The sequence below is a fragment of the Anolis sagrei genome, chromosome 8 (assembly GCF_037176765.1).
Source record: "Anolis sagrei isolate rAnoSag1 chromosome 8, rAnoSag1.mat, whole genome shotgun sequence".
In the NCBI taxonomy this organism is placed as follows: Eukaryota; Metazoa; Chordata; class Lepidosauria; order Squamata; family Dactyloidae; genus Anolis; species Anolis sagrei.
The window spans coordinates 26,148,486-26,173,377 of NC_090028.1; the positions used below are offsets into that span (position 1 = coordinate 26,148,486).

Below are 24,892 nucleotides of genomic sequence, written 5' to 3' on the forward strand. Positions count from 1 at the left end.
TTATCTCCTCGTTAGCTAAGTCTCTAGTGTTCAGAAATTGGTTTCGTTTTAACAGAATTTCTTATCTTTTTCTCTTGGAGCCTGACAGACTGCTGAAGCCACTGTTCGGCTCTCCTGTTTTGACTAATCTCCTCGCCTCTATCTATTTGCTTATTACCTATTTTCTCCTTAATTTCTGAAGCTGGGCCAGGTGCCAAGCTGTTTTCATGTTCCCTATCATGGGAACTTTCTGGTAACAATTCAGAAAGCACACCATCATCCCCACACCCCTCAGGGACATTCCCATGGGAAAATACACTTTGAACAGGGATCTCCTGGTCATTCTCTGCATCAAGATCACTGACCAAACTATTGCCATCTTGAAACTCATTGACATCACTCCCCACATTCAAAGCACCCTGATCCTGAAACACAATCCCATGCTGAGCTCCAACTTGTAGGACCTAGAAACAGGAATCCAGCTCAGTTCACCCAGACATAAGGAACAGCACATCATAGGTTTTTTTTAAAAGCGTCTGGGCGTAACGGCTCAGGCCTTCTCTCTCCTTCAGTGTTCCATCCGGGATCCATCACCAGGTCTTCTTATCCACTTTTCCTTCAATTTTGTCAAGGAACTTCCCCTGCAATGCTTTGTTGTGCCAGCTGTCAGCTCTGGTTTGTAGTGTAGCTTTTAGGCCTGGGTAACAACGGAAAAATTTGTTTCTAAAATCGATTCGTTTTTTGGGGGGTTTTGTGTTTCGTTATTTAAAATAATTACAAAATTTTCCTTTTAAAAAGTTCGATATTTACGAAATTTTGTAAATGTGAAAAAAATTACAAAACATTAATGAATCGATTTCCGAAACAATAACGAATTGATTCATTAATGGCGGACGCGACCGCGAAATACGCTAAAAAACCTCCAAAAACTTCTGAAGCTTCCCTCTCCCTCTGTTGTTGACTGTTGGTGTGATATTATATATTTTTTTCACTAATTAAACAAAAAACAACCATTAAACTAGCCCCAGACATGCGGAAATAATAACGAAATGACCTCAAAACAATAACGAAACGAATACAATAACGAAATACGAAGCATTTACAAAACGTATTTAAAAATTTGGTTTTTTAAAAAACTACTCCAGAATGGTTCGTTATCATTTTGTAATTGAAAAAATTAACGAATTATTAACGAATTACGAATTAACGAAACGAAACCGCCCAGCCCTAGTAGCTTTCTTATACTGGTTCTTTGTCTGCTGTGTTTTGAGAAGTTTCCTATTATTGACTTCAATTAAAGCAGGTTCTTGGCTTTTCTTGACATAGTCCGCCAGGGCGTGTTTTTTCTTTTTCAGCTGCTTGTTTTACTTGTAAAAGTCCTCTGACACCAGAACTTTTAGGCAGATAGAGCCGGTCAACATCACTGCGAGGATGCAGTGAATTATGAATGGTCATGAGTTTTCTTGTTTTTCTGTTCAAATTGTCCAGTTCTGCCTGCGTCCAGTTTATAATGCCTGCAGTATATCTTATGACAATTATGGCTCAGGAGTTTATGGCCTTGAGGGTATTGCCTCCATTGAGCTTGTTTTTTTCTCATTAATTATTATTAATTATTATTATTATTAATTATTAATTATTATAATATTTTTTCTCATTATCATTATTAATTATTATTAATTATTATAATATTTTTTCTCATTATTATTATTATTATTATTATTATTATTATTTGATACGCAACAAGATGAATCCACAGAAGACACTCTGCTGGCTGTTGTATTAGATCACACATTGGACACTTCCCAAGTGTCTAGGACTGTGTGATGTATCGGCGAATAATGCGTGCAGATCCCAGTAAGGTGGCCTTTTGCAGGTGGCAGATGGTAATCTTGTCACCGCCGATTGTGTTTAAGTGCGGGCCAAGGTATTTAGGCACTGCACCCAGTGTGCCGATCACCACTGGGACCACCTTGACTGGCTTGTGCCAGAGTCTTTGCAGTTCCGTCTTTAAATTCTCATATTGTGTCAGCTTTTTCAGTTGTTTCTCTTCAATCCTGCTGTCACCTTTATTATTATTATTATTATTATTATTATTATTATTATTATTATTATTATTATTATTGAGTTCATGGGACTTTCTGCTCCTTATCTCTTTCTGGACTGGCCATCCTTGTGCAACATACTGCGGCATGCATATGTGAAACGTGCCTCCCATTCATCCTTCCTCCAGGTGTGAGGCTGACAAGGTCTTCCACTCTGACAGATTTCTTGGGAACCGGGGAGGCTTTACGCCACAGGATGCTTTTGGGCCTCCATCCACAAAATGCAGCTGGAGCGCATGCAAGCCTCGCTCGCTCACTCTCTTGCACAGAAACCTGCTGAGAGAGTGTTGCGCGGAGACATTCTCATTGACGCACACTATAAAATGTTCTCATTGACACACGCCATAAAATATGTGACTTGACCGAGGAGGTGGACACACAGTTGTTGCCCGCTATGCACAGTGGGGCTCATGGTGGTTTGGCCTTCAAAGGGAAAGCAATGACTTTGATGATGCCAGAAGTGTTGTGTCTGGAGTTGGAAGAGACTCTAAAGGCCATTCAATCAAACCCCCTTCTTGCCACAATCCAAGCCCTCCTGATAGGTGGATAGCCAGCCTTTCTTTAAAGACCTACAAAGGAAGAGCTGATTAGTTCCCAAGATCAGATAGGACTATATATACCAGGCATGGACAAACAGCTCCAGGTATTTTGGACTTCAACTACCACCATTCCTTCAATATGTGGACAACATCCTTCAGTACGTGGATGACATACTCATAGCACAAGCATGGGCCAACTTGGGTCCTCCAAGTGTTTTGGATTTCAACTCTCACAATTCCTTCAGTATGTGGACAACATACTCATAGTACAGGCATCGGCCAGCTTGGGTCCTCCAGGTGTTTTGGGCTTCAACTCCCACAATTCCTTCAGTACTTCGACAACATCCTTCAGTACGTGGATGACATACTCATAGCACAAGCATGGGCCAACTTGGGTCCTCCAGGTGTTTTGGGCTTCAGCTCCCACAATTCCTTCAGTACATGGACAGCATACTCATAGTACAGGCATCAGCCAACTTGGGTCCTCCAGGTGTTTTGGGCTTCAACTCCCACAATTCCTTCAGTGCTTGGACAACATCCTTCAGTACATGGATGACATACTCATAGCACAAGCATGGGCTACCTTGGGTCATCCAGGTGTTTTGGGCTTCAACTCCCACAATTCCTTCAGTACTTCGACAACATCCTTCAGTACGTGGATAACATACTCATAGCACAATCATGGGCCAACTTGGGTCCTCCAGGTGTTTTGGGCTTCAGCTCCCACAATTCCTTCAGTACATGGACAGCATACTCATAGTACAGGCATCGGCCAACTTGGGTCCTCCAGGTGTTTTGGGCTTCAACTCCCACAATTCCTTCAGTACTTGGACAACATCCTTCAGTACGTGGATGACATACTCATAGCACAAGCATGGGCCAACTTGGGTCCTCCAAGTGTTTTGGATTTCAACTCCCACAATTCCTTCAGTGCTTGGACAACATCCTTCAGTACATGGATGACATACTCATAGCACAAGCATGGGCTACCTTGGGTCATCCAGGTGTTTTGGACTTCAACTCCCACAATTCCTTCAGTACATGGACAGCATACTCATAGCACAGACATGGCCAACTTAGGTTCTCCAGGTGTTTTGGATTTCAACTCCCACAATTCCTTCAATACATGGACAACATACTCATAGCACAGGCATTGGCCAACTTGGGTCCTCTGGGAGTTTTGGACTTCTACTCCCAGAATTCCTTCAGTACATGGACAACATACTCATAGCACAGGCATGGGCTAGCTTGGGTCCTCCGGGTGTTTTGGACCTCAACTCCCACAATTCCTTCAGTACATGGACAACATCCTTCAGTACGTGGATGGCATATTCATAGCACAGGCATGGGCCAACCTAGGTCCTCCAGGTGTTTTGGACCAGTTCCCACAATTCCTTCAGTAGGTGGACAACATCCTTCAGTATGTGGATGACATACCCATAGCATAGGCATGGGCTAACTTGGGTCATCCAGGTGTTTTGGACTTCAGCTCCCACAATTCCTTCAGTACGTGGGCAACATCCGTCAGTACATGGATGACATACTCATAGCTCTGACATGGGCCAACTTGCGTCCTCTGGGTGTTTTGGACTTCAACTCCCACCATTCCTAACAGCCTCGGGCCCCTTCCTTTTCCCCCTTAGCCACTTAAGCTGAGTGCTGAGGTTGTTAGGAATGGTGGGAGTTGAAGTCCAAAACATCTGGAGAGCCCAAGTTTTACCATATCTGGCTTAGACTATAAGTCTTCCACATATAAGACAAATAAATACATAAGAAATTTAATAAGACAATTAAGCAGCTGAGGGGGAAAAGGAAGGGGCCTGAGGCTGTTAGGAATGGTGGGAGTTGACGTACAAAACACCTGGAGGGCCCAAGTTGGGCCATGCATGTTCTATGAGTATGTCATCTACGTACTGAAGGATGTTGTCCACGTCCTGAAGGAATAGTGGGAGTTGAAGTCCAAAACACCTGGAGGGCCTAAGTTTGCCCAAGCCTGGTATAGATGCATCGCATAGTAAGGGATGGAGAACTGGAATTTGTTTGTTTGTTTGTTTGTTTACTATATTTGTATACCACCCTTTTCAACCTGCAGGTGACTCAAGGCGGTTTACAGAGGCAACAATTCAATGCCCAACAACACCATAAAAACATTTTAAACATTTAAAAACATTAACATAATATATTGTTATGGTTGGTCCTGAAAAGGTCCGTTGGTTGTTTTGCTTGCATGCTGCAAGTCGCTTCTGGTCGCTTCTGGAGTGAGAGAATCAGCCGTCTACGAAGACGTTGCCCAGGGGATGCCCGGATGTCTTGCAATCCTGCGAGGAGGCTTCTCTCATGTCAATAATTTTTAAAAAATAACATAATATAAAACCATAACAAGATCAATAAGACATAAATCATTTGTGTCTCCTAGTTAAAACGTTGTCCAATCTCATCATCCAGTCGTTCCATATTCCTATGTCTGTTACACTGCATTTTCAAACACTTGCTCAAGCAGCCAAGTCTTGACTTTTTTCTGGAATGTTAAAAGGGAGGGTGCCGATCTAATGTCCCTAGGAAGGGCGTTCCGTAGTCGAGGGGCCACCACTGAGAAGGCCCTGTCAAACGTATTTGTGATGCTGGCGGGATCGAGAGCAGGGCCTCCCCAGACAATCTCAATGTCCTAGAAGCACTCTACGCAGAGTTCTTTTATGCTTCGGATTGCTCTTGGCCTCCCAGAGCATCTCGGCATTGCACAGCTGAGCTGTGATTCAGTAGTCAAATATGTGGGTCATCTCCTGCGTCGCAACGAAGGCTCTCCAAAGAGACCTTCCCTTTCCCCCATTCCTCTTCCTCCCGAAAGCGCTCCGCATTTGGCCGACCCTCGCAGCTGTTTCTGCCTTTGCGCCTCTTGCTCACTGGCGGCACATGAGGCCTCCATCAGCTTTCAAAGCCACCCAGGGCCGGCTGTGTTTTATTTTCTGCTGTTTTCTTTTCTCTTTATAGAACGAAACCATTTGCAACAAAGGAGTGCTAATTTAATAAGAGACTGGGATGGCCTGTGTTTGTGTTGTAATCCTAATCGGGCGGGTTTTCTCCATGCTTCCAATGCAGGCTGGATGGTATTGTTGGCCACAGTTGGGATAATTCTGGGCAGAGAGCCCAATTCCATATGTGTGCAAGAAGGCACACATACACACACATATATACACACACCTTGGTTACGTGGTGGTTTTGAGTCACACTAGCAATCACGAGCATTTGACACTGATGGAGAACGGAAAGAGAAAGAGATGTGTCTATACTGTAGAAGTGATGCAGTTTGGCCCCAGTTTGACTGCCATGGCTCCGTGTTATGCAATTAGACGAGCTGTAGTTTTAGAAAGTTAAAGCAAATTCATTCTCCAATGTAGAATAATAATAATAATAATATTAATAATAATAATCTTTATTCATACCCGCCACCATCACCCACTTTCCTCCTTTGTCCGTAGCTTACTTGTTAACAGGCACTGATACAATCTCTGCATTGACTTGATATTAATATTGAAATAATAATAATAATAATAACCTATATAAATAAAAATGTAATGTTCGTTTGTGTAACCACCAGAACTCAAAAACCACTGGGGGAATTGACACCAAATTTGGACACGATACACCTAACAACCCAATGTATGTCCTTCACTCAAAATTTTTTGATTTTGTCATTTGGGAGTTGTAGTTCTTGGGATTTATAGTTCACCCACGATCAAAGAGCATTCTGAACTCCACCAATGATGGAATTGGGCTAAACTTAGCACACAGGGCTCCCACAACCAACAGAAAAGACTAGAAGGGTTTGGTGGACATTGACCTTGAGTTTGAGAGTTGTAGTTCACCTACATCCAGAGAGCACTGTAGACTCAAACAATGACGGATTTGGACCAAACTTTGCACAAATATTCAATATGCCCAAATATGAACACAGATGGAGTTTGGGGGAAATAGACCTTGACATTTGGGAGTTGTAGTTACTGGGATTTATAGTTCACCTACAATCAAAGAGCATTCTGAACCCCACAAACACAGAACTGGGGCAAATTTCCCATACAGAACCCCCAGAAAATACTTAAGGCCATCCAGTCCAACTCTCTTCACCAGGGCAAGAAAATCTAATCAAAGCCCTCCTGACAAAGAGCCATCCAGCCATAGATATAGATAAGACATATAGTATTCACACACAGAGAGATATAATATCATAGATTTGAAAGGGACCCCTAAAGAAGGACAATGATTTTCCAGAGTAGGCAAACCAGACACTCTCCACATAAACACTGACAAAGAAACAAGAAATACTGTTTATCCACAAGCAGAAAGAAATTACATAGATTAGAAGCCATTACTTTATTTTCCAGATCACCAGACTGGGCCACAGCAACGCGTGGCAGGAGATGGCTAGTAGTAATAATAAAAAGCCAAGTATGGGTTGTCGATGTTGCAATCCCAGGCGACAAGAGGAAGAGAAACAACTGGAAAAGCTGACACGATACAAACATTTAAATATCGAACTGCAAAGACTCTGGCACAAGCCAGTCAAAGGGGTTCCCTATGGTGATCGGCATACTGGGTGCAGTGCCTAAAGACCTTGGCCTGCACTTAAAAACAATTGGCACAGACCAAATTACCATCTGTCAGCAGCAAAAGGCCTTCTTACTGGGATTTGCATGCATTATTCGCCGATACATCACATAGTCCTAGACACTTGGGAAGTTTCCGACATGTGATCCAATATAACAACCAGCAGAGTGATCTTGTTTACTGTTCTTTGTGTGTTTCAAATAATAATAATAATAATAATAATAATAATAATAATAATAATAGCTTACACGATATGATGATTTAAAGATCAAACTACAAAGACTCTAACACAAGCCAGAAAAGGTGGTCCCAGTGCTGATTGGCACACTGGGTGCAGTGCCTAAAGACCTTGGCCTGCACTAAAGAGCAATTGGCGCTGACAAAACTACCATCTGTCAGCTGCAAAAGGCCACCCTGCTCGGGACTGCATGCATTATTCACCAATACATCACACAGTTCTAGACACTTGGGAAGAGTCCAACGTGTGATCCAATACAAAAGCCAGCAGAATGATCTCATCTTGTTATATGTACTCATCTTGTTATGTATCTAATAATAATAATAATAATAATAATAATAATAATAAATTTATTACTTTGCCTTACAGCTTGCAACTTGTGATTAAATTTAATACAGCACACTGTTAACAGGCACTGATACTATATCATACCACAAATTTTGCATTGACTTGAAATTAATATTGAAATAATAATAGTAGTAGTAATAATAACAATAATAATAATTAATTGATTACCTACGGTATTTTGTCTTATGGCTTGCAACCCGTGGTTAAATTTAATACATTAGACCATGTTAACCGGCACTGATACTATACCATACCACAAACTCTGCACTGACTTGATATTAATATTGAAATAATAATAATAATAATAATTGTTATTATTTGAAACACAACAAAGTGAGTCCACAGCAAACAAGATCACTATGCTGGTTGTTGTATTGGATCACACGTCGGACACTTCCCAAGTGTCTAGGACTGTGTGATGTATCGGCGAATAATGCGTGCAGATCTCAGTAGTTGTTGTTGTTGTTGTTATTATTATTATTATTATTATTATTATTATTATTATGCTTTGATAATCTGGATTGTATGGCAGTGTAGAAAAGGCTTGAATGATTCTGTGCCAATGGCAAAGTAAATACAAACTTTCTTATTGCATCCCAAATGCAAAATAGACAGTGGACATGCAGTTTTGGGTATGCAGTAGTTCATTGGGGTCTTCCTTCTTATTCCACTCAGGCTGGATCTACACTGTGATATAATCCAGATTATCAAGTCAGACAATCCATATTGAAATGGATTATATGCATCTACACTGCCATATAATCCAATTCAAAGCAGATTCTCTGCATTTCATATGGCAGTGTAGAAGGGGCCTCGCTTAAAAGGACCGTTGTTGAATTCTAAGCCGTGGGCCTTGAACATTGGTAGGTAAAGGTAAAGGTTTTCCCCTGACATTAAGTCCAGTTGTGTCCGACTCTGGGGGATGGTGCTCATCTCCATTTCTAAGCTGAAGAGCTGGCGTTGTCCATAGACACCTCCTAGGTCATATGGCCAGCATGACTGCATGGAGCCCTGTTACCTCCCTGCCGGAGTGTTACCTATTGATTTACTCACATTTGCATGTTTTCGAACTGCTAGGTTGGCAGAAGCTTGGGCTAACAGTGGGAGCTCATACCGCTCCCTGAATCTGAACCTGCGACCTTTCATTCAGCAGCTCAACGCTTTAACTCACTGTGCCAAAAGTGACCCACTGAACATTGGTAGAACCTCACAAACTTCTGAGGATGCCTGCCACAGATGCAGGCGAAACATCAGGAGAGAATGGTACTGGAACATATCCATACAATGATTTTGTACTGTGTATATTGGAATTGTTGTTAACCGCTCTGAGTCGCCTAAGGGCTGAGAAAAGCGGTATACAAGCGAAGTAAATAAATACAATACAATACAATACAATGTATTGTCAAAGGCTTTCATTGCTGGAATCACTGGGTTGTTGTAGGTTTTTCTCCTGACGTTTCGCCTGCATCTGTGGCAAGCATCCTCAGAGGTTGTGAGGTCAGAGGTTTTTTGGGCTATATGGCCATGTTCTAGAAGCATTCTCTCCTGATGTTTCGCCTGCATCTGTAGCAAGCATCCTAAGAGGTTGTGAGGTCTGAGGTTTTTCGGGCAATATGGCCATGTTCCAGAAGCATTCTCTCCTGACATTTCGCCTGCATCTATGGCAAGCAACCTGAGAGGTTGTGAGGTCTGAGGTTTTTCGGCCATGTTCCAGAAGCATTCTCTCCTGACGTTTCACCTGCATCTATGGTAAGCAACCTGAGAGGTTGTGAGGTCTGAGGATTTTCAGCCATGTTCTATAAGCATTCTCTCCTTATGTTTTACCTGCATCTATGGCAAGCATCCTCAGAGGTTGTGAGGTCTGAGGTTTTCGGGAAATATGGCCATGTTCTAGAAGCATTCTCTCCTGATGTTTCACCTGCATCTATGGCAAGAATCCTCAGAGGTTGCGAGGTCCGAGGTTTTTCAGACTATATGGCCATGTTCTAGAAGTATTCTCTCCTGACGTTTCGCCTACAACTATGGCAAGCATCCTCAGAGGTTGTGAGGTCTGAGGTTTTTGGGCAATATGGCCATGTTCTAGAAGCATTCTCTCCTGACATTTTACCTGCATCTTTGGCAAGCATCCTCACAGGTTGTGAGGTCTGAAGTTTTTCGGGCTATATGGCCGTGTTCTAGAAGCATTCTCTCCTGACGTTTTGCCTATGGCAAGCATCTTCATAGGATGTAAGGTCTGAGGTTTTTCGGGCTATATGGCCATGTTCTAGAAGCATTATTTCCTGAAGTTTCGCCTGCATCCATGGCAAGCATTCTCAGAGGTTGTGAAGTCTGAGGTTTTTCGGGCTATGTGGCCATGTTCTAGAAGCATTCTCTCATGATGTTTCACCCTACATCTATGGCAAGCATCCTCAGAGGTTGTGAGGATGCTTGCCATAGATGCAGGCAAAACGTCAGGAGAGAATGCTACTAGAACATGGCCATATAGCCCGAAAAACCTACAACAACCCATGGCCAGCCCGAAAAACTCACAGCAACCCATTGGTAGAAAGTGTTGCTCTTGGCCCATGTGCAAACTAACTTTGTTTCTTTCTTTTTTGGATTTCTGGTTACCTCTGGCAGGCTTTTAGTGTCTCTCGCTCGCTCGAGGAGCGAGGAAACGGTTAAGCGCTCCAGCATTTTGATTAGCAGAGAGCCTTAAAGTCAGTGGAAGGGAGGAAGGGGGGAAAAAAGTGGAAGAAAGACAGTCGGAGGGAACTATCAGAAGCATGCTAATGAGGTGAAGTCATCCGCCGAGGAAGACACCGGAGAGAGCCTTCCTTCCCTGCAAAAGGCGGCGGAGAAGTGGCCGGACCTGTCCAAGGATGGGCACAGGTGGGCTCCCGTCCGGAAATGGGACTCGCCTTCATGGAGCATCTCCAAAAGCCACACGTCGGTGCTTTCCAAGCCAGTGATCCAGGCCCCTGTGCTGGACCAGCAACGCTTTCCCCCATCCCCAAAAGAGTCTTTAAAGGGAGGAATAAGAAAGGCAAGGAATAAGAGAAAAGGAAGGCGAAATTTGTAAACAAAACGTTGGAGAAAGCGAAAATGCTTTCTCTCTTGGAAGGAACAGTCGCTTGCCGGGTGGATTATGGAATCGATTGCAGGGAGAACTCGCCGGTTTGAAGTTTTGCTTCTACAGTTTTTTTGGAGGGGAAAGACCTATTTTTGGAGACGTCCGAAAGCGGCGCACCTTTGGTTTCCATACAGTGAAAAATGAGAGGAAATATCAGCACATGCCAAGGTTAACTGCTTACAGGTAAAAGAGATATGATCGGGATGCAAAGACTTCCATGGGGCATTCCCTCTTTCTGCTTCATCAAGGAAATAGACCAGGAAGGTAATTCATTATCCTCTGTTATTATTTCCTTTTGGTGTCTTTTATTTTTCCGCAATCCTGATTAGGAAATTGGTTGGTTACCCTCTAAGTATAAATACTAAGAGTTCAGCCAGATTGCAGAAATTAACATCTGTATTCTGTCTTGAAAACCCGAAACGCTTTTAATGTTAAGACGTGTTACATGTATGAAGTTGAGATCTGGGGCAGAAATGAATTGTCTGATACTACTACTACTACTACTACTAATAAATTACCTGCTTTGCCTTACGGCTTGCAACTCATGATTAAATATAATACAGTAGTCTATGATAACAGACACTGATACTATACCATATAACAAAGTCTGCATTGACTTGATATTAATATTTAAATAATAATAATAATAATAGTAACAATAATATTAATAATAATCAATACTTGATTGCCTGGTTTCATGGTTCAATTTAATACAGTAGACTGTTAACAAGCACTGATACTACACCATACCACAAACTTTGCATTTATTTGATATTGATATTGAAATAATAATAGTAATAATAATGAATAATTGATTACCCGCTTTTTCTTATGGCTTGCAACGCACGGTTAAATTTAATACAGTAGACTGCTAACAGGTATTGATACTATACCATACCACACACTTTGCATTGACTTAATATTAATATTGAAATAATAATAATAATAATCAATAAACAATGATCCGCTTTCCCTTACGGCTTGCAACTCGCTTTTCAATTTAATACAGTAGACTGTTAACAGGTACTGATACTATACCATGCTACAAACTTTGCTTTGTCTTGATATTATTGAAATAATAATAATAATAATAATCAATAATTGATTACCCACTTTTCCTTATGGCTTGCAACACATGGTTAAATTTAATACAGTAGACTGCTAACAGGCAATGATACTATACCATACCACAAACTTTGCATTGACTTGATATTAATATTGAAATAATAATAGTAATAATAATAGTAATTATAATCAATAGATAATTATCCACTTTCCCATAAAGCTTGCAATTTGCTTTTCAGTTTAATACAGTAGACTATTAACAAGTACTGATACTATACTATGCCACAAACTTTGCTTTGTCTTGATATTATTGAAATAATAGTAATAATAATCTTAATAATAATGAATAATTGATTCCCCGCTTTTCCTTATGGCTTGTAACATATGGTTAAATTTAATACTGTAGACTGTTAACAGGCACTGATAACTATAACATACCACAAACTCTGCATTGACTTGATATTGATAATAATAATAATAATAATAATAATTGTAATTATAATCAATCAATAATTATCCACTTTCCCTTACGGCTTGCAACTCACTTTTCAATTTAATACAGTAGACTGTTGACAGGCACTGATACTATACCATGCCACAAACTTTGCTTTGTCTTGATATTATTGATAATAATAATAATAATAATAATAAAAAAATTTTTTAAAAATAGCCTGCTTTTCATTACAGCTTGAAATTCATGGTTCAATTTAATGCAGTAGACTGTTAACAGCACTGATCCTATACCATACCACAAACTTTGCATTTATTTGATATTGATATTGAAATAATAATAGTAATAATAATGAATAATTGATTACCCCCTTTTTCTTATGGCTTGCAATGCACGGTTAAATTTAATACAGTAGACTGTTAACAGGTACTGATGCTATACCATAAACTTTGTATTGATTTGATATTAATATTGAAATAATAATAGTAATATTAATAATCAATAATTGATTATCGACTTTACCTTACAGCTTGCAACTCGTGGTTAAATTTAATACAGTAAACCATGTTAACAGGCACCGATACTATACCATATCTGCATTAACTCTGCACAAACTCTGCATTACATTGATATTTATATTCCAATAATAGTTTAAATTTAATACAGTAAACCATGTTAACAGGCGCTGATACTGTGCATTAACTTGATATTAATATTGAAATAATATTAATAAAAGTAATAATAACATTAATAATCATCATTAATTAAGCAGGGTTACTTTTAATATATGTGTGTTATGGCGACAATTTTTATGCTATTTTTTGTAATAATAACATTAATAGTCATAATTAATTAAGCAGGATTACTTTTAATATATGTGTGTTATGGCGACAATTTTTATGCTATTTTTTGTTTTGTTAATATTATGTTGTTTTTACTTTGTATGTTTTGTGGTGTTACCTAGGAACCGCTCTGAGTCCCCTCGGGGAGATGGAGCGGTCTATAAATAAAGTTTTATTATTAATAATAATAATAATAATAATAATTGATTACCCACTTTGCTTTACAGCTTGCAACGTACTGTTACATGTAGTACAGTAGACTGGTAACCGGCACTGAGGCCGGATAAATAGGCCTGATGCACACTCTACCCGTACTATACCATGCCACAAACTGTATTGACTTGATACTAATATTGAAATACAGCTGTTACAATCAACTATACAAAGTGAGACAAATGTAACACAATGTAAACACAGGTTGATATTGCAGCTAAAGTTTGATTTTGTTTCAGTTTGTATCTGAAATATAATTGCTTTGATTTTTGGAGAGTTTGCTTAACGGAGACGCTGGCATCTTTGGCAAAAGGTGAAGCTGCGCAACCTTTCGTGCCAGGCCCTTTGGAAGCAATGGGGAGTCTGCTCCATAGAAACCCTGTTTTCCTTTCAACGGGGTGCGCTTTTGGCCCAGAAATGGTCCCATGTGGCGTCTTTCAAAGGGAAGCGCTTTCAAAGAAAACTCAGCTGCACGGTTCCTAGATTGCGTTCCTTGATGAGACATTTCCTTGCGGCAGATGTTTCACTCCCCCTTTTCCCCTTGACTCTTGCGAAAGAGAAAGGTAGACACTTGGACAGGCCTCTCCGCCTGCGCCCGAGGTGTCAATTAAACAAGCATGCTCCCATACACAAAACTGTGCGCTCTGCTATGCGCCACAAGGATTGCGCTCTTCCCGCAAGGATTGCGCTCTGCTATGCACCACTTGCAAAGTTTTGCACTTTTCCAGAGTTTACTTATTGTTGGTTGCTTCAGTGATGTCTTTGTGTTCTGCAGCATTACAGATACCAGTAGCCTGATGTTTTATTCTGTTTTAAAGTCTGCAAATTGTGTTGAAATGCTTTTAATGCAACCCCCTTTGAGGCCATTTCTACATCTATATAAATAAAAATGTAATGTTCGTTTGTGGGCTTAACATAATTCAAAAAGTACTGAACGAATTGACACCAAATTTGGACTCAAGACACCTCTCAGGCCAACAAGTGTCCATCGCTCATAAAAACATTGAAAAACACAGCAAAAGGGACTGAGAAAGCCAAAAAACAAAAAAAAACCATTACAATGCATGCGCAAAACCACATATGTACACATACAAATATATATACACACATATATCCATATATACACACAAAAACACATATACACAGAAAGGGGGAGGGAGGGAAGGATGGATGGAAGGAAGGAAGGAAGGAAGGAAGGAAGGAAGGAAGGAAGGAAGGGGAGATTCCATGTGAACATTAGGAAGAACTTCCTGACTGTGAGAGCCGTTCAGCAGTGGAACTCTCTGCCCCGGAGTGTGGTGGAGGCTCCTTCTTTGGAAGCTTTTAAGCAGAGACTGGATGGCCATCTGTCAGGGGTGATTTGAATGCAATATTCCTGCTTCTTGGCAGGGGGTTGGACTGGATGGCCCATGAGGTCTCTTCCAACTCTTTGATTCTATGATTCTATGAAGGAAGGAAGGAAGCAGAGAAGGAGGGATTGAAAGAGGGAAAGGAGGGAAGGAGAGAAGGAAAGAAAGGTAGTGAAGGAAGGAGAGAAGGAAATAAAAAAGTGAAAGAAGGAAGGAAAGAGGAAAGGAAGAGAAGGAAAAAAAGAGAAAAAAAGAGGGAGGGAAGGAAGGAAGGAAGGAGACAATCTTTATTTTATACGACAATGTAGAAGAAGCCGCAATTTGCAACTCATATAAATTAGTTAAATACAGTTAAACTGCATCAGATAAGTCTACACTGACCCTATAATATAGCTTCCAAACTGTATTATATGACAGTGTAGACAGGGCCTTGTTTTATTGCTTTGAAAGACAGATCAAAGTATGCAACCATAGAAATAGTATTATCATTATCATTATTATATCCTGATGGATAGGATTAAACTTAATAGGAATGAATGACGGAACTAATTAAGAATTTCAATTGACTACAGTGTGCCGTTTTTATATATCCTAAACGAATCTTACTTTGCGTCGTTGTGAGTTTTCCAGGCGCCAAGTTCTAGAAGCATTCTCCCCTGACGTTTCGCTCACATATATGGCAGGCATCCCTGCTATAGATGTGGGCGAAACATCAGGAGAGAATGCTTCTGGAACTTGGCCATACAGCCTGGGAAACTCACAGCAACCCAGTGGTTCCTGGCCATGAAAGCCTTCGACAACACATTGAATCTTACTTTTTTCATATCTGGAAACCTGACAAATACTGATTTTAAAAAACCAAAAAAATTAACTTTTTTGCAACTTTGGACTTTCTGCAAAACAATAATATTTTATTTTCCTTTAATTACGTATTCTACATTAGCAATAGTTAATTACTTCTCGAAGGCTTTCATGGCCGGAATCACTGGGTTGTTGTGAGTTTTCCAGGCTGAATGGCCATGTTCCAGAAGCATTCCCTTCTGAGGCATCCTCAGAAGTTGTGAAAGCCTTCAACAATACATTGAACATCTCTACGGGGAGGTTACGAAGAGTCGGAGACGACTGAACAAATGAACAACAACAACACGGGGAGAAATTGTTACAAGAAACATGGAATCTCACAACCTCTGAGGATGTCTGCCATTGATGCAGGTGAAACGTCAGGAGAGAATGCTTCTGGAATATGGCCAGACAGCCCGGAAAACTGAAAACAACCCAGCTAATTATTCATTATTACAGTATTTCTTTATATCCTGTTTTTATCACCTGATTGAGACACAAAGCTAAGGAGTGGTGATGAATAAATATAAGATAATAATAATAATAATAATAATAATAATAATAAATTTTCTTTTTGACGTGTCAGGAGCGACTTGAGAAACTGCAAGTCGCTTCTGATGTGAGAGAATTGGCCGTCTGCAAGGATGTTGCCCAGATGTTTTGATGTGTTACCATCCTTGTGGGAGGCTTCTCTCGTGTCCCCGCATGAGGAACTGGAGCTGATAGAGGGAGCTCATCCGCGCTCTCCCCGGATTTGAACCTGCGACCTGTCATTCTTCAGTCCTGCCAGCATAGGGGTTTAACCCACTCCGCCACTGGGGGCTCCATAATAATAATAATAATAATAATAATCTATATAAATAAAAATGCAATGTTTGTTTGTGGAATTAACATAACTCAAAAACCACTGGGCGAATTGACACCAGATTTGGACACAATACACCTATCAGGCCAACAAGTGACCATCGCTCACAAAAACACTGAAAAACACAGCGGAAGAGACTAAAAAAGCCAAAAAATTTTTAAAAAACATTACAACATATGCGTATAACCACATAAACACACATATACACAAATATACACACACACATATATACTCACACAAAACACATATACACAGACTGGGCCACAGCAACACGTGGCAGGGGCGGCTAGTTGCAAATAAATCCTTAAATCCATCTGTAACTATTCTGTATCTGTGGTCACAAACGTGCTTCCACTGCAAGAATGGTTACTTCCAAAACTACATTATTATGTATCAAGTGCAAATTCTGCAGACAATCGGAGCACAATTGGATTATATTTGTAGGATTAAGCCAGCAGAGAATACTTAGCTAAATTTTCTCAGTTTTCCTAAATATAATTAACTTAGTACAGGTTACGTATCCCTTATCTGAAATATTAAGTGAGTGTAGAATACATTTTTACACCACAAACTCCAGCTTTCTTTGAATATTTCAGAGCAATACATTGCCGTCACAAACTCAATGTCTTTTGGCTTTGTATTTAGAACAGTGTTTCTCATCATGGGGGTTGGGATCCCTTGGGGGTCGTGATGGGGTGACAGAGGGGTTGCCAAAGACCATCAGAAAACACAGTATTTTCTGATGGTCATGGGGATTCTTGTGTGAGACGTTTGGCCCAATTCTATCATTGGTGGAGTTCAGAATGCTCTTTGATTGTAGGTGAACTATAAATCCCAGCAACTGCAACTCCCAAATATAAAGGTCTTTTTCCTCCAAATTCCACCAATATCCTCATATGGGCATATTGAGTATTCGTGCCAAGTTTGGTCCATATCCATCATTGTTTGAGTCCACACTGCTCTCTGGATGTAGGTGAACTACAACTCCAAAACTCAAGGTCAATGCTTATCAAACCCTTCCAGTATTTTCTGTTGGTTGTGGGAGTCCTGTGTGCCAAGTTTGGTTCAATTCCATTGTCGGTGGAGTTCAGAATGCTCTTTGATTGTAGGTGAACTATAAATCCCAGCAACCTCAACTTCCAAATATAAAGGTATATTTCCTCCAAATTTCACCAATATTTACATTTGGGCATATTGAGTAGTCTGCCAAGTTTGGTCCAGTTCTCTCATTGTTTGAATCCACAGTGCTTTATGGATGTAGGTGAACTACAACTCCAAAACTCAAGGTCAATGCCCACCAAACCCTTCCACCAAACCCTTCCAGCAAAACTACAGTTGTGAAGTAGCAACGAAAATAATGTTATGGTTTGGGGTCACCCCAACATGAAGAACTGTATTAAGGGGTCGTGGCATTAAGAAGGTTGAGAAACACTGATTTTGAGCATTCCAGGGGCATAGCAATCACTATACAGGGCTGCTAGCCAATGGAAAGCCTCATTTCACTCTTGATCCCGCCTCTATTCTTTATTGCTACTGGGATTTCTCTAACTTTGAGACAAATTTCCTGCAAAAAGGTGCAAAATGCAGAAAAGTCTGCATTTTCTTCTTCCTCTTCCTCTTCCTCTTCCTCCTCCTCCTCCTCCTCTTTTTCTTCTTCTTCTTCTTCTGCGTTTTGGTAAACTCAATGTTTCCCCAGTAAAACAGATGCAGAAGTGAGCTGTTTTGTGTACAGAGTAAACAATAACAAGATTTCAGTTGCGTTATCTCTAATGACTTTTTTTGTAAAAAGGATTGAAAGAAAGCAAATTGCAAAAGCAGTCTAGTGAGTGGAAATAAATGCAATGAGAGGCCGCTACACTGCCATATAATCAGGATTATCAAAGCAGATAATCCACATTAACTGTTCTTAACTGGATTATACAGTAGTGTAGACTTACATAATCCAGTTAAGAACAGTTAATGTGGATTAACTGGATTATGTAAGTCTACACTACTGTATAATCCAGTTCGAAGTGGATAATCTGGATTTTATATGGTAGTGTAGAAGGGGTTTAAGATGACCATATGATACATCTTTAAACTGGATTGTATGAGTCTACACTGACCTACAATCCAGTTCAAAGTGGATAATCTGGATTTTATATGACAATGTAGAAGGGGTTTAAGATGACCATATGGTACATCTTTAAACTGGATTATATGAGTCTACACTGACCTATAATCCAGTTCAAAGTGAATAATCTGGATTTTATATGGCAGTGTAGAAGGGGTTTAATAGTACCGTATAATCCATTTTTAATCTGGATTACATGAGTTTACACTGCCATATAATCCAGTTTATAGCAGATAATCTGCATCCAGAAACTGGATTATATGACAGTGTCGTGCCCCTTCTACACTGCCATATAATCCATATTATCAAAGCAGATAATCCACATTAACTGTTTTTAACTGGATTATGTAAATCTACACTACTGTATAATCCGGTTCGAAGTGGATAAACTGGATTTTATATGACAATGTAGAAGGGGTTTAAGATGACCATATGATACATCTTGAAACTGGATTGTATGAGTCTACACTGATATATAATCCAGTTCATAGTGGATAATCTGGATTTTATATGACAGTGTAGAAGGGGTGTAAGAGTACTGTATAATCCATCTTTAAACTGGATTATATGGGTATACACTGCCATATTATCCAGTTTAAAGCAGATAATCTGCATCCAGAAACTGGATTATATGACAGTGTTGGGCCCATTCTACACTGCCATATAATCCAGATTATGAAAGTAGATAATCCACATTACCTTTGAGTCCCCTTCGGGGTGAGAAAAGCGGTATACAAATGTTGTAAATAAATACCTGTTTGAACTGGATTATATGCGTCTACACTGCCACATAATCCAATTCAAATCAGATAATCTGGATTATATGGCAGTGTAGAAGGGCCTAAATGGGGCCATAGATGCAATGCAATGCAATAATTTTAGGCTGGCTCTATATTGGAGAACTAATGCACTTCTAACCCACTTTGACTGCCATGACTCAATGCTATGGAATGATAGGAATTGTAGTTTGGCAGAGAAGGCTCAAGACCTTGCAAAACTACAACTCCTATGATTCTGTATTGCACTGAGCCATGGTGAAGTGGTGTCAGACTGCATTAATTCCACAGTGTAGTTGCAACCAGAGACAAATCTGGGCTTCCTGTGCAGCTGGAGTCCTGCAACGTTGGGTTTGTATTGAATCCAGGCCTCCTCTGTTGCTTTCCAAAGTGGAGACAAGGAAAGCTTTTTTATGAAAAGCCGGAATGCATTGCAAAGGAAGGGATTTTTACGAGCCGCCGGAGTGTCGTTTCGGACAAAGTCCAGTTGCAATTGAGTGGCTGTGTTATTCACATCCAAGGTGAAATTTGCCAGGAAATGACACTTGATGGCTTCTCTCTCTCTCAAATCCAAACAGAGGATAGAACATAGTTGTGAATGCATGTCTGTTGGGTGGAGGCAGCCACCGATGCCCTGCGGCTCATGCCTTGGCAACCCTTTGAGGTGTCTGGTTAGCCTTTGGCTGGGAAAGGCGTCTGAGAGCGATGGGTTTGGCCTAAGCAACCATTACCAACAGCCTGCAGCAAACAAAATGTGTGTGTGATTGTGAAAACAGAGGGATGCTTTCCACATTTCCAGCATTGCTGTTCTGTGAGTCAGTTCCAGGGTGGTTGCCCTCTAAGGGAGCATCTACATTTGAGCATTTCTCAACCTGGGGGTCGGAACCCCGGGCGGGGGGGGGGGGGTTGCGAAGGGGTGTCAGAGGGGTCACCAAAGACCATCAGATAACAGTATTTTCTGTTGATCATGGGAGTTCTGTGTGCCAGGTTTGGTTCAATTCCATCGTTGGTAGAGTTCAGAATGCTCTTTGATTTTAGGTGAACTATAAATCCCAGCAACTACAACTCCCAAATGTCAAGGTTTATTTTCCCCAAACTCCACCAGTGTTTACATTTGGGCATATTGAGTATTCACACCAAGTTTGGTTCAGAGCCAACATTGTTTGAATCCACAGTGCTCTCTGGATATAGGTTAACTACAAATCCCAAAATCAAGGTCAGTGCCCACCAAACCATTCCAATATTTTCTGTTTGTCATGGGAGTTCTGTGTGCAAGGTTTGCTTCAATTCCATAGTTGGTGGAGTTCAGAATGCTCTTTGATTGTAGGTAAACTATAAATCCCAGCAACTACAACTCCCTAATGTCAAGGGCTATATTCCCCAAACTCCACCAGTGTTCACATTTGGGCATATTGAGTATTCACACCAAGTTTGGTTCAGATCAATCAATGTTTGAGTCTACACTGCTCTCTGGATGTAGACGAACTACAAATCCCAAAGTCAAGGTCAATGCACACCAAACCCTTCCAATATATTCTGCTGATCATGGGAGTTCTGTGTGCCAAGTTTGGTTCAATTCCATCATTGGTGGAGTTCAGAATGCTCTTTGATTGTAGATGAACTATAAATCCCAGCAAATACAGCTACCAAATGACAAACTCAACCCTCCAACCACACAAGTATTCAAATTTGGGCGTATTGGATATTTGTGCCCAATTTGGTCCAGTGAAAGGAAATACATCCTGCATATCAGATATTGACATTATGATTCATAACAGTAGCAAAATTACGGTTATGAAGTAGTAATGAAAATAATGTTATGGTTGGAAGTCAACACAACATGAGGAATTGTATTAAGGATTTGCAACATTAAGAAGGTTGAGAACCACTGATCCACACAGTGGAATGAATGCAGTTTTGCATCACTTTTGCTGTGGCACCAAAGGAGGTGTTGTTAGTTTTACAAGGTCTTTATCCTTCTCTGCCCAAGAGTGTGATGGTGCCTCACCAAAATGCAACTCCCAGGACTGCTGCAGTAGTAGATACATTTGTGTGGATGCATTTGCAGAAAGTGCAATCCCCTTGCAAATCCCCAGGATCGAAAACGCCAGACCCTTCCAACCCACAGATGCTTTTTTGGACCATATGGGGACTATCTGGTCCTCGTTGCGTCTTGCTCTGCAGGGTGAACTCCATCTCCGGCGGTTGCTCAGAACCTCTTCCAAGTGACACGTTTGATGCCGTTCTTCCCCGCTTGATCTCTCCCCGGGTTCTGTTTGCAGTTATTGCCTGGATCCTTTTTCCGCAGTAGGACCGGATGGCCGCCTTCCCCATCTGCTTCCATGCGGGGAGGAATTGTCCAATTGAGAAAATAAAGGGAAGGGAAAGGCAATGGTCCAAAGGGCCTCCTTGCAAAGTTGCTCGAAAGAGGTGCCGCCTGCTTTCCAAGGACTACAACTCCCAGAATTCCCTCAGCCTGGCAGAGCAGCCTTGAGCCTCACTCTTGGGGGGTAATACTGAACTCTTAACAAGTCAGAAGGATTCTGGAAGACAGAGAAACGTCTCCAAGGGCTGACCATGAGGACAGACCATAAGGAAAATGTAAAACTACAACTCTAGGATTTCGTAGTAGGGAGCCACGTCTGTTAAAGTGGCGTCAAGCTGCGTTCATTCTCCAGTTAGTGAGAAAATGTCTTAATGTTAGTCTCTGGCCAAGGGAACTCTCCATTGTGTGCAGAACTGTAAAATGTTCTGGTGTGTACCACAATTCTCTGGCTCCGAGAAGTGTAGCCCCAAAAGGGGTTGTAGTCCAACAAGGAGGATTGTGGATTGAGAGAATTGTAGTACAAAAGGGAACTTTGCCAGGATAGGATGTGGAGCCAGCAATAAAGACTAAATCATTGTATTTTAATGTTTGCATATTTGTATACTTTAAATTATAAACAAGGAAAAAGTGGGTGCTGGAAACAATATCATACGAAAGCTGACTGGCACAACCTGCGGATCACAACCAGACACAGTGAAGACATCGTCCCTTGCACTTTCCTACTCTGCTGCTGAATACACATGCCCAGTGTGGAAAATATCTCACCATATTAAAACAGTTGATGTGGGTCTTAATGAGACATGCCGCATTATCACAAGGTATCTGTGCTCTACACCACTGGAGAAATTATACTGTTTAATTGGTATTGCACCATCTGATATCCGTTGGGAAGTAGGTAAAGGTTTTCCCCTGACATGAAGCCCAGTCATGTCCGACTCTGGGGTGTGGTGCTCATCTCCATTTCTAAGCCAAAGAGCCGGCATTGTCCGTAGACACCTCCAAGGTCATGTGGCTGGCATGACTGCATGGAGTGCTGTTACCTTCCCGCCAGAGCAGTACCTATTGATCTACTCACATTTGCATGTTTTCAAACTGCTAGGTTGGCAGAAGCTGGGGCCGAAAGCGGAAGCTCACGCTGCTTCCCGGATTCGAACCTATGACCTTTCGGTCAACGAGCACAGCAACTCAGCGCTTTAACCCACTGCACCACCGGGAAGTAGCAGCCAGCAATGAAAGGACCAAGGCAGTGACATCTCCAGTCCATCCTCTGTTCGGATATCAGCCAGCAAGTCAATGCCTTAAATCAAGAAACAGCTTCCTAGGATCTACAGAGATACTCACAGGAACACCTCAGCAGGCAAGAGTCCAAAAGTGGCAGGCAAAAACGCAGAACCTCAATCAGTTGCTGTGACTGGATGAGAAACTCCCTCCTGGGCACACACAAGAGTGGGACAGCCTATAAGGCGCTGAACAGTCTGCACTCTGGCACCACAAGATGTAGAGCCAACGTTAAGAAATGCGGCCTCAAAGTAGAATCCTCAACATGAGAGTGCAGAGAAGAACAAACCACAGACCACTGACTACAATGCAACCTGAGCCCTGCAACACGCACAATGGAGGACCTTCTCACAGCCACATCAGAGGCAGTCCAGGTGTGCAGCTTCTGCTCAAAGGACATTTAGCATAATGCCAAGTTTTTAACTTTGTTTGTGGCTTTTTATACATTATAACTCTGGGCTCTTTGGTTATGCAGTGGGTTAAAGTGCTAGGCTACTGGACTTGCTGTCCAAAAGATTGGCTGTTAGAATCCAGGGAGTGGGGTGAGCTCCTGCTGTTATGCCCTGCTTCTGCCAACCTAGTAGTTTGAAAACATGCAAATGTGAGTAAATAAATAGGTACCGCTTCTACAGGACGGTAACGGCGCTCCATGCAGTCATGCTGGCCACATGACCTTGGAGGTGTCTACGGACAACGCAGGCTCTTCGGCTTAGGAATGGAGATGACATGACTAGACTTCATGTCAGACATGACTAGACTTCATGTCAGGGGAAACCTTTAGTTTTAACTTACTGTATTCTCAAGTTGCTTCTGACACAATAAATAAAACTGTATACTAATGCTTTTGTGTCACACAGCTTTGAGTTCCCTTTGGGGAGATAAAGTGGGGTATAAATATAACAACAACAACAACAACAACAACATTCTGTGCAGAAGGGATACATGGGTGCCATTCATCCATCATACTGGCAACATTTTTCGCCTGCCTCCCTCCCTCCCTCCTCTTTCTTTCTTTCGTTCTTTCTTTCTTTCTTCAACCCTCACACCCATTCGCCCTTGCAATTTCTATTTCAGTCTTTTGGTTGTTTCTGGGTGCCAACGAAATGTGAAGAAACCTTGGCTCCATTTCAACCCTTTTGGCTCCGGATTCTGCCAGTCCAAAAGCAAACTGGCAGAAATATTCTGGGAAATATTGGCAATGATAGTTAGAAAAAGCTGTTGCAAGAAGCGTTGCAAGAGCTCAGGAAAAAACCCTCCCTCCGTTATTATTACTTAAGGGTGCATCTACACTGAGGAATGCATGCTGTTTGACACCACTTGAGCTGCCATGGCTCAATGCTATGGAATCGTGGGAGTTGTAATTTGACAAGGCTAAAGAGTTTGGCTGTTACCTTGCAAAATACAAACTCTCTGGATCGCATAACATTGGGGCATAGGCATTCAAGTGGCAGATGAAAGCACATGGCTTGCTGAAACACATAATAAGAGTTGTGTTTAATTCATGCACCACAGTTGCCAAAGTTAGCTGCCGAAAATTCCCCTTTCCCCCCTTTGCAGATGGATGGGATTTCGGAGTGCAACATCGCCACCTTTTAGGCATTTGGGGATGTGCAACAGCATTTTACAACTCCATCAAGGATGTCAGGGATTGGAGAAGCAAATGAATAATCCATCTCCTCCAGACACCTTTCTTTTCATGGAATAGAACAGTGTTTCTCAACTTCCTTAATGCTGCAACCTCATGTTGTGGTGACCTCCAACTATACAATTATTTTCTTTGCTACTTCACAACTGTAATTCTTCTACTGTTATGAATCGTAATGTAAATGTCTGATATGCAGGATATATTTTCAT

The 24,892-nt window shown here is 41.2% G+C and overlaps 1 protein-coding gene across 2 annotated transcripts in view; it reads left to right on the forward strand.

Annotated features, from left to right (window-relative positions):
* Nucleotides 1–24,892, forward strand: part of ZNF469 (zinc finger protein 469) — a 255,965-nt gene that overhangs the window by 108,485 nt on the left and 122,588 nt on the right. Inside the window, exon 1 of one of the 2 annotated variants that reach the window (XM_060787944.2) lies at nt 10,503–11,184. The exons of the other annotated variant lie outside the window; for it this stretch is intronic. The gene's annotated coding sequence lies outside the window, so the exon portion shown is untranslated. Of the gene's footprint in view, nt 1–10,502; nt 11,185–24,892 lie in introns of those variants that run through there. 2 annotated transcript variants of the gene reach the window in all.